General features: G+C 36.7%; 1 long non-coding RNA gene across 1 annotated transcript in view; it reads right to left on the bottom strand.

The window, feature by feature from the left end:
• Nucleotides 1-945: 945 nt before the first annotated feature.
• LOC118207616 overlaps nucleotides 946-9,167 on the bottom strand; it is a 9,319-nt gene continuing 1,097 nt past the window's right edge. Inside the window, exons 2-3 of the long non-coding RNA XR_004761425.1 lie at nucleotides 2,694-2,784; nucleotides 946-2,187 (exon numbers count right to left, since the gene is read on the bottom strand). This is a non-coding gene — a long non-coding RNA (uncharacterized LOC118207616). The remainder of the gene's footprint in view (nucleotides 2,188-2,693; nucleotides 2,785-9,167) is intronic.

The following is a 9,167-nucleotide window of genomic DNA, read 5'->3' as shown; positions in this document are numbered from 1 at the left end:
TGGAAAAAAAAAATGTATATGTTAACACATTGAGGGCACCACAAGCATTTCATATGTGGTTACATGCAAACTGGAGATGGGAGTGGGCTTTAGTTGGCTCTTCTCTGAAACCCTGCCATCAGATGTGGTGATACGCTGTTATTCTGATCTTCATAATACGATTTTGAAGCAAGGTATGCTCTGTTTCTCTTTATGTGTAGAGACACACACAACACCCCTGCATCTTCTCCATGACTGCTGAAACGGTACTGGTAATCCTCCCAAAACCAGACTAGTGGTGCATTCTGCCATCTGCTGGCTGTAAACGGTATTAATCACAGATTTATTTTTATGCCTTCCTGCCATTTCCAGCAGGCCCTAGTCTCACATTCGAGGCAAATCTGTAACAGAGAAGCATTAATTCAGGACAGTGACAAATTAAGGCACATCAAACTCAGTTAGAGGGAATTTTGTTCTTTAAATATTCTGAAGTAACTTTAAAGATGAAGTTGGAAAATTTCGTTCCGAACAACCTTCATTTCAGATGCATTCCTATCTTAGAGGTGCAACTACAGACATATAGGCTATGGTCATATATTTACTTAACAAACATACATTACAAAGAGGGCAAGGATTTACAAGTCATACTTTTTATGAGGTAATATCAAAAGAAATAAAAAAACAGACCCCTTATGTTAATCAGGAACAATCAGACAAGCAGCTTACTACCCACAGGTAGTGGTTAAACAGCCTTTTTAGGAGGTAGGCTTTGGCAGCAGTTTAGGTACATGTAGTTCATTAACCGGACAGGACACACCCGGATAGACTGACATAATAGAAATAATAGAAAAGATAGAAACATGAATTGTTTGTAAAGATAATAAAAAAAAGAAGAGGCACATGATAGATACAATTACTGAAAAGATAGCCATATCATCTTAACAAATAAAAATAGAAATTCAATTCTGAGTTTGTGCACAAAGACATTTTCTGAAAGCTCTGTAATCTTTCCAGACCACAACTTGTCACACATATTTTTCCTTGTATAAAACCGATATAATTTCCCTGAGCAGTCCATCTGCACAATCATTTCTCACTAATTAAAATATGAATAAAATCAATTAAACTTACATACATATGAAATACCAGTTCTAAAAAGGCACCAATTAAATTTATTTTAATATTTTGTATATTTAGTATATAACCTCATTGTGGTCTTAATGAATAACAAGAATACAATTTCTTTCTGCAATCGTACACATATATTCAGGTATTAGTGTACACTACACACAAGTATTTTCTTGTTATAGCTTTCACTGGGATAGGATAGAAATTAAACATAATTCCCAAATCTTTCATTTACAAAAAAATTTGGATTAAGGATTGAGCAAGTTTGAAGTAAGGTATGCATGTAAATGGTTTCTTACAAAGATCAACGTTGCAAGACACACACACGCCACTTTGGTTAGGTTTGCACTCCAATCTGCAGAGACATTTATCTCAGGAGAGGAAAGCAGTTGGAATGTCAGATATCCACACCTATTTTCAACAGCAGGGATTTTTTATTTATTCTGATGTTTGCATAGTCCCCAAATATGGACCTTCTGTCAAGAAAAAAAAAAAAAATAGCATCAGCTTCTTTGAGGGAGGAGCCCTTTACATTAAAAACAAGAGCAAGAGCAAACCCTTTCTGACAACATAAGAGAACTGGTGTACTATTTTTAGTCTTTAAGAACCACTACACATAAAGTATTGAGTCATTCAGTCGTACAGAGATTATATCGACAATAGGAGCTAAAGTCTCGTGCGTAGGTGTGTGTGGTAAAACTTTTCCACAGTAAAATTTTAAGACACTTTGTTTCTCTTTTGATCATACGAAGCAGGCCTGACACTTATTTCATCAATTTCAATCCATCCTATCAAAAATAGGTTTCATATTAACAAAACAACAACAACAAAAAGAGCGAGCCAAAGAAAAAGTGAAGGTTTTTTTTAGTTTAGAAATGAAGCCCAATTGCTTTGATTTGCAAAGTAAATGGTTTTACTGTCTTCAATTACCCAACTAAAAACGAAGAAGAACTATTGGATATGCCCAGTGATGAGTAGTAATAGTCATTGTCCTCTGGATTTCCACTGAATCTATGTAGTATGTACTACCATCAGGCGCGTCAATCCGCAAGTATTTCTGGTTTCCTTTCAATCAGCAGCCTGTTAAGACATAGAAAACGAGATGTGTGGATGCATTAGCCAAGTAATGACATTAAACTCTGCAGCCAGAGCTGATGAATATATGTGCTAAACAGTGCAGTTTAGCACATATATTCATCAAGAATTCCATTCCTGGTGAGACTCTCAGCCATATGTAATCTTCATTGTATTTACCAACTGTACCTAGCTATTTAAACTGGAATATTGATTACTGATCCACAATATTGTGTGTGCATATGGATGCAAATGTGTTGTTATGCACAACCACAAAAATATTACAGGTAAATTTAAATAATGGATTGTACAAAGAGCATTCCTTCAGTAGAGCTTACAGTACAGCTGACATAGTACATTCCAGTGTGTTATCCTTTGCTTTGCAAATAAACAAAATAAGAGCTGTTATCACTGCATGCACAAGGTAAATGTTTAATAGCAGCAGCAATTCGTGAACATGGCTAACTTTTCATAAGAAATCAAGCACGAAACTGTCCAGACCCACGGCGCACCTACTGCGCTTGTGTCCTACAAAGGTCGTCCGTAAGTGAGTGAGTGACCACAATTTGCGGTGCATAGCCCGCGGCGGCGTCCTGTGCGGCGCTGTGGGAAAAAGAGAAAAGAACATGATTTTCCCCCCAAATGCAATAGTTTGCCCCAGCATCAGTGAATTCCCCATAACTATTTTTTCAATTATTTTTAAATGACCTTTTGCATGTCCAGTGAATTAATACATTGAAACCCATAACTAATCAGAAACAATGACCCAAGCTATACAGCTGATGACAGTTTAAGACTGAACTATAACCAGTTTCAGTAAAAGCACTGAAAACGGCCTAGCATAAATGAGACAATATTTTTCCCTATCAGCAGTAGAGATGAGCCTTTCATTTTATCTCAGCCAATTCACAATGAACATGTAATGAGCCAAAAGGGATAGGCGTAACTATGATTAGTCATTCTCCTGTTTAGAAAAATGGGGGTTGAGAAAAAAATGAAAAATAAAAAATACATTTCAAATACTTCAGATTTTAAAATTATTTTATTGGTTTTTAAATGACTTAATGGTAGTGCACCTCCATATTTAGCAGATATGCTTTAAAGGTGTGTGCCCAGGAGATCCCTGAGGTCCTCTGGCACTGGCTTCCTAACTGTTCCAAGGGTTGGGGCGAAGAGAGGCGAAGGGGCTTTCCGTTTCTGCAGCTCTAGCTGTTGGAACAAACTGCCAAAGGGGATTCTGCATCTGGAAATTGTTTTTAAAAGAATCTCAAGACTCACCATTTTAGCATTGTTTTTACTTAGTGCATTCACATTATTTTTTCAGTCATTTTAATTATTGTTTTATTTATGTATTTATTTGAATCTGACTTCTATTTATTACTGGATTCTTATGTTCCTTATTTTTTTCCATTTCATGGTACTTTTACCTCCTTTAAGTATCTTTTTTTTATGCGTTTTGTGTGAGTGTGTGTTCAGCACCCGTGGTGCAAATTTGTATGAAATGTGCTCTATAAATAAAGCCTGATTGATTGATTGATTTACCATGACCAGACAGTTTTGAAGTGCATTTTCAACTAAAGAGCAAAGCTGTGGTTCCTGCTGGCCAGATTGATGGATGTACCCGATATGATGAAACACACTGCACTGACGAAACTCAGCATTCATTTACCAGCACTCCCTGTGAGCTTATTGTCAGCATCTCTCATTTCATTCACTGTAACTTTTCAATTCTACCAATTACCATGACACTGTTCGGGTTTATTGGCTGTCGTATTAATCATTGTCCAGGGCCAGCAGGAGTGGACCTGTCAATGCACAAGGTCAGGCATACAGTAAATATTAAAGGAGCAATGCATATTTATCCAATGTAACCATGGCATTTCGGGGTGCAATTGTGTAATTATTGAGAAAGCAAGGTGGGATCTTCAAACCAACATCAAACAACCTCTGAACTCACATGTATAAGAAATGGGACGACTTGAAATGGGAGTGGAATGGAGTGAGTAGGTGGTGGTTATTGCAAACAGTTCTTTCCATTTTTCACTGTCACTGATTTACAATAGACCTTGGACTTTCTGGTAGCATTTCACCGTATTTTCTACCGAAAATTATTTCTGTTAAATGAACTTATAGCTCACTGAATTCTTCACAGTTCCCCGCAGTCAACAATGACAGGGTCCTACAACCTCTCAGAAAGGCATCCGACCATTTATTGTAAAATAAGTTTTTCGCTGTTTTGTATATAGCAGGTGTAGCAGATGTAGGGATGTCACCCTTGGAGAAAAGTGTGTTCAGTTCCATTAGACTGAGAACATTGGTCTTTAGCTTTGCTGGCTAACTGTATTTCTTGCTCTGCAGCATGGCTGTGGTTAGAAACTAGCAGCAGACCTACGACTGTTACACAGCTACCAAGCTGACTTCATGCAATAATACAACGTAAGACAAGAACAGGCCATTCAGCCCAACACTGCTTGTCTATTACTACCACTAAACTGTACTTAATGCTTAGTTTACCTAAAAGCTAGATAGTATCTAACACTGTATCAAGCCGGGCCTTGAATACCCCTAGTGTTTCTGCCTCCACTACATGTCCAGGCAAGCTATTCCACACACTGACCACTCTGTGTGAAAAAATATTTCCTAATGTCTGTGTGAAATTTACCCTTTGCCAGTTTCCATTTATGTCCCCTCGTTTTGCTAACCGAACTGATTTCCTGTAGTTCACTTTGTTAATCCATTTAATAAATTTAAAAGCCTCAATCAAATCTCCCCTAAGACTCCTTTTACTAAGCTTGAAAAGTCCAAGCAATATGTGTGGTATTGCCTATGCTAAAAGGTACGTTTATTAGGGCTGACCGAATCAACTTCTTTATGCTTGTAAATTGACAAATTGCACCACGGTTTATATTTGCTCGGGTATATCTTGTAAGAACAAGATGGACAAGTTAATATTATCATTGCGATCTTTCCAGTGACACACTCATGCATTTTCCACATCAACCCTGGCATAACCGCATTTTAAATACAGTTCAGGAAGAAAGCCTTTTCTTTTCCTCTCTACTTTAAGTGTAGCTGGTGTTTTATTTCCCTTGCAACAAGTTATACTCAACTTATCCTACCTCATATCATTATTGTCATCATCAACCTCATTAATGTAATCTTTCATCTGTCATAAACATTTTTATTCACATGTGAGAATATTGCTGTATATTATTGTGCTGCAGAGAATCCTGGAAACGTTTTTTTGCTATTAACAACAATGCACAAACTTAAAACTACTTCCAAGGAGGAAAAACATAAAACTCCCCAGTGATATCATTATGGAGGGCATAATAGTAAAGGTAAATGCCAGAGGTGAACTTACACAAAAGCCTGCTGAACATCAAGTTACAGTGGGGTTATACAAAGCAATGCTCATCAGAAGAGTTTGCATAGGGAGTGTTCCTCCTAGCAAGCTATTCCCCAGGTCCAACTTCTATGTATTTGACATAATTATCTTTCTTATGACACAGAGAGGATAGCAAAGCAGACTGTCTGTCCATTGTTGCTCATAATTAGTTCTTGTTATATTATTCCTGCTAAGAAAAGACAGTGAATAGGATCATCAGTTCACGTATTTAGTAGTACAAAGAAGGATTGTTGCAGGTTGTAACGGCTTACTGGGTAAAAACACAAAAGCAAGATATTTGCTTGGTTGCCTCTTCTTGGATCGTATTGAATTATTATTTTTTTTTTAAATTATTATTATTAGCTATGATTCTGCTTGATGGAATTGATTCCTGTCTGAACTTTTAAGGAAGACCAGATTGCCTTGTGGATGCAAAAGGGACTCAAATGTTTCAAGGACTAATGGGAAGGATGAGAGGCCTGCGGATACACTTGGCACTAGTGCTGTGGTCCAGCGTATGGCAGATCCCCACAATTACGACAACAATTACAATCACAACTAATTCTGGTAAGACAAATCTTTTCAGTTTATTTCTAAGGCACAGGGATTTGTGGCTCTTGCTGTTTGTCTTCTAGTTCAAGATTCAGAGCCATGACAATCATTTCAACCTGATGTTGCTGATTTTTCTTTTTTCTTTAGCAGACTTGTATCTAAGGTAACTTACAGGAAGCAGCCTGTGTATAAATACGAATACAATTATGGATAAGCAACACTGACGCTTTACTTCATCATTACAATGCACATAATGTAGACTATTACAGTACATAAAGTATTGTAAAGTATAGTAAAATACAACCAACAAAAAAAGGTAAACTCTGAATCCTCGGGAACTAATTACAGAAGCTAATACTAGAAGAGTGCACTCAGTAGAGTGCAGATCTCCGCCAGGCGTGTTAGCTTTGCTGATGCAACAATAGAGGCTACACAATCAGTGCAACCAGACAAATACAATATTACAGGTTTTTACCATGTGCCACTGAAAATCCCAAGAATGCGGATTCAGTGAAGTAACGCTAAAGGTGGTGACATGTAAGCTAATTTCATTCATATCAGCCACGATGTGTTAGACAGAGCTAATGTTGACGTTATAGTCTGGCACTTTCATTTCAAATCTGGACAGGAACAATTCCAAAAGACCAGCGATGTAAAATGTCAATTTCAACGTGAAAATGCCAACAAAATAATTTCCACAGATTCAAACATTAACGTACCCCGTTAGTTGGCGGGTTGTTTTGTTGCCATTTTCACATTGAAATTTACATTTTACATCGCTGGTGTTTCATTCCAAACGAAAGCAGTTGTTGATCACTTGTGGCCCCTACCGGCTGGTTAGGAGGAGTGAGGAGTTAGCACTCATTGTATTTCAATGGACAATGATGGAAATTAATTCAAATAAAATACTTGTCGTTGACCGATTTGCAAAATATTTGAGAATTCAGGTCCTTGGCCTGCTGTCAGCATGCACAATAAGTATTAGGCTGATCGGCCCAGTAGTAGGCGAGATTAGCTGCGGACAGTTACACAAACACATGCGCACACACGTTAGTTATGACAATACAAATATGAGGCAATGTAATAGAATGAGTGTAATTAATATTACTATCAGAAAATGAATTGGCTAATAATGTATGATCAAAAATGTCCCACTGATGGCAACTCTTCACTTATGTCAACACTACAAATAGCTAACTGTTTATTAAAGAAAGCATACCCATGCCAAAAAAAAAAATGGATAAATAATAATGAGCACAAAAATAGACTTAATTTCAGTGGCACCATGATATATATGTTTTACACAGAACAAAGGTTCTGTCCTTCTCTTCCCCACATAATCTGCTTTTCAAACATATTTGAAACAATCAATCCTTTGTATAGGGCCAGGTCATAATCCCCTTCCTTAGGGAAAAAACATGAAATTCTGTTTAAAAAATTATTTTAAAAATATTTTTAAATGAGGTGAATCCATAGTATTAGTCTGAAACAGTTCACTGACTGCCAAATGATAAAAGCAGTGACGTTTTTCAGGAAGCATTTAACATGGCATCTGAAGTGTTGTTGTTTACTACAGCATTAGGTATAATTAAAGATAATTAAAGAGAGAAAATGTGTTTCTAGGCCATACAGTTCATGAGATACAGATTAAAAAGTACAACACCATCTTAAAGTGCCACCATGTGGTCAATTTGGTACGAAGCGGTTCAAAAGTTATAGGGAAACATCTAACGTCAAATTTGGCCTGTTGAGTACACTAGAGAGGTGGATGAATTGACCGCAAAATTGGTGTCTGGTAATCCAGGCCTGTCCTCAGTCAATCTGCAAAATTTCACAGATATCAAGCAAGTGGTTCTATAGGCAGCCATAGACTTCCATGGCAGAAGCTAGTAAAAATTACAACAGGTCCCAATGCACCATTGGTGCTTGGCCCATAATAAGGGTGAAAATCTATTACAATTACAAAGGGTACACCATTAACGATTTGCCAATAATAATAATAATAATAAAAATAATAATAATAATAATAATTTGGAGGGAATTTGGACTATTTAATCTTACAGAGAAAACATGAGGAATACAAAAAAACTAAAAAAAATTTTAGTATGAAAATATAATGCAAATAAAAGCATGTAAATTAAATACAAAAGAAAGGAATAGAAATATTCATCAAAGCAAATTCCAATATTTTGAAGTAAAATAAATGAATAAAAAACACTATGTAAATATGGAGTGCTAGAGTGAAAGAAATTATTCACACTCCTAATTAATAAGTTCACTCAACTAAAAAAAAAGGCAGTATTAATTGTATAAATTCTTAAATGCCAATTGGCATAGAAAAGGATTAAAAAATGCGGACGTATATACAACTAAATGAAAAAATATAAAAAGTAAATGTAACGAAGGACAATACATTCTGGATTTCAAAAATCATATTTATATTAATATTTATACATGAAAACAAATTTATTTACATGTGGTCAGGAAAGTTAAACCATCCAGGAACGACATAACACAAAATTGAATATGCAGATTACAACTGACTTTGAAAATAAGAAAACTGAAATTATTTAACAATCTTTCACATAACATGAAGAAAAGCCGCAGAACGGATACCACCCATTAAGATACAGACAGCATCAGACGTATATCAATCGGCAAACGTTCCCTCAGTTCTCACCACACAATCGGTGACTTCCGGATCTACGCTAAAATCCTCGTCTTCCACTCAAACCACAATTCAAAAACATGCTTCCACAGAACACGCTGATCAATCCACAGAAAGCTCAGAGCTGACTTCTAAAATCTCAACATCAGAGGAACATCTATCAACAGCTTTCCCCAAGATCTCAAGCGTTCCTACGAGAACCTCAGCATTCACCAGCAAATTTCACACTCCAGAAGTGAGTCGAGTGACATCGCCCACAAAATCCGTCTTCGACGCCACATCTGAATCACTCACGTCTGCATCGTCTCCTACAGCAATCTCAACTGCTGAGATCGCAACACCTGAACTCACGAGCAAAACAAAACCTCAATACACCAC

The sequence above is a fragment of the Anguilla anguilla genome, chromosome 11 (assembly GCF_013347855.1).
Source record: "Anguilla anguilla isolate fAngAng1 chromosome 11, fAngAng1.pri, whole genome shotgun sequence".
NCBI lineage: Eukaryota > Metazoa > Chordata > Actinopteri > Anguilliformes > Anguillidae > Anguilla > Anguilla anguilla.
This window is presented reverse-complemented; position numbering and strand designations above follow the sequence as displayed.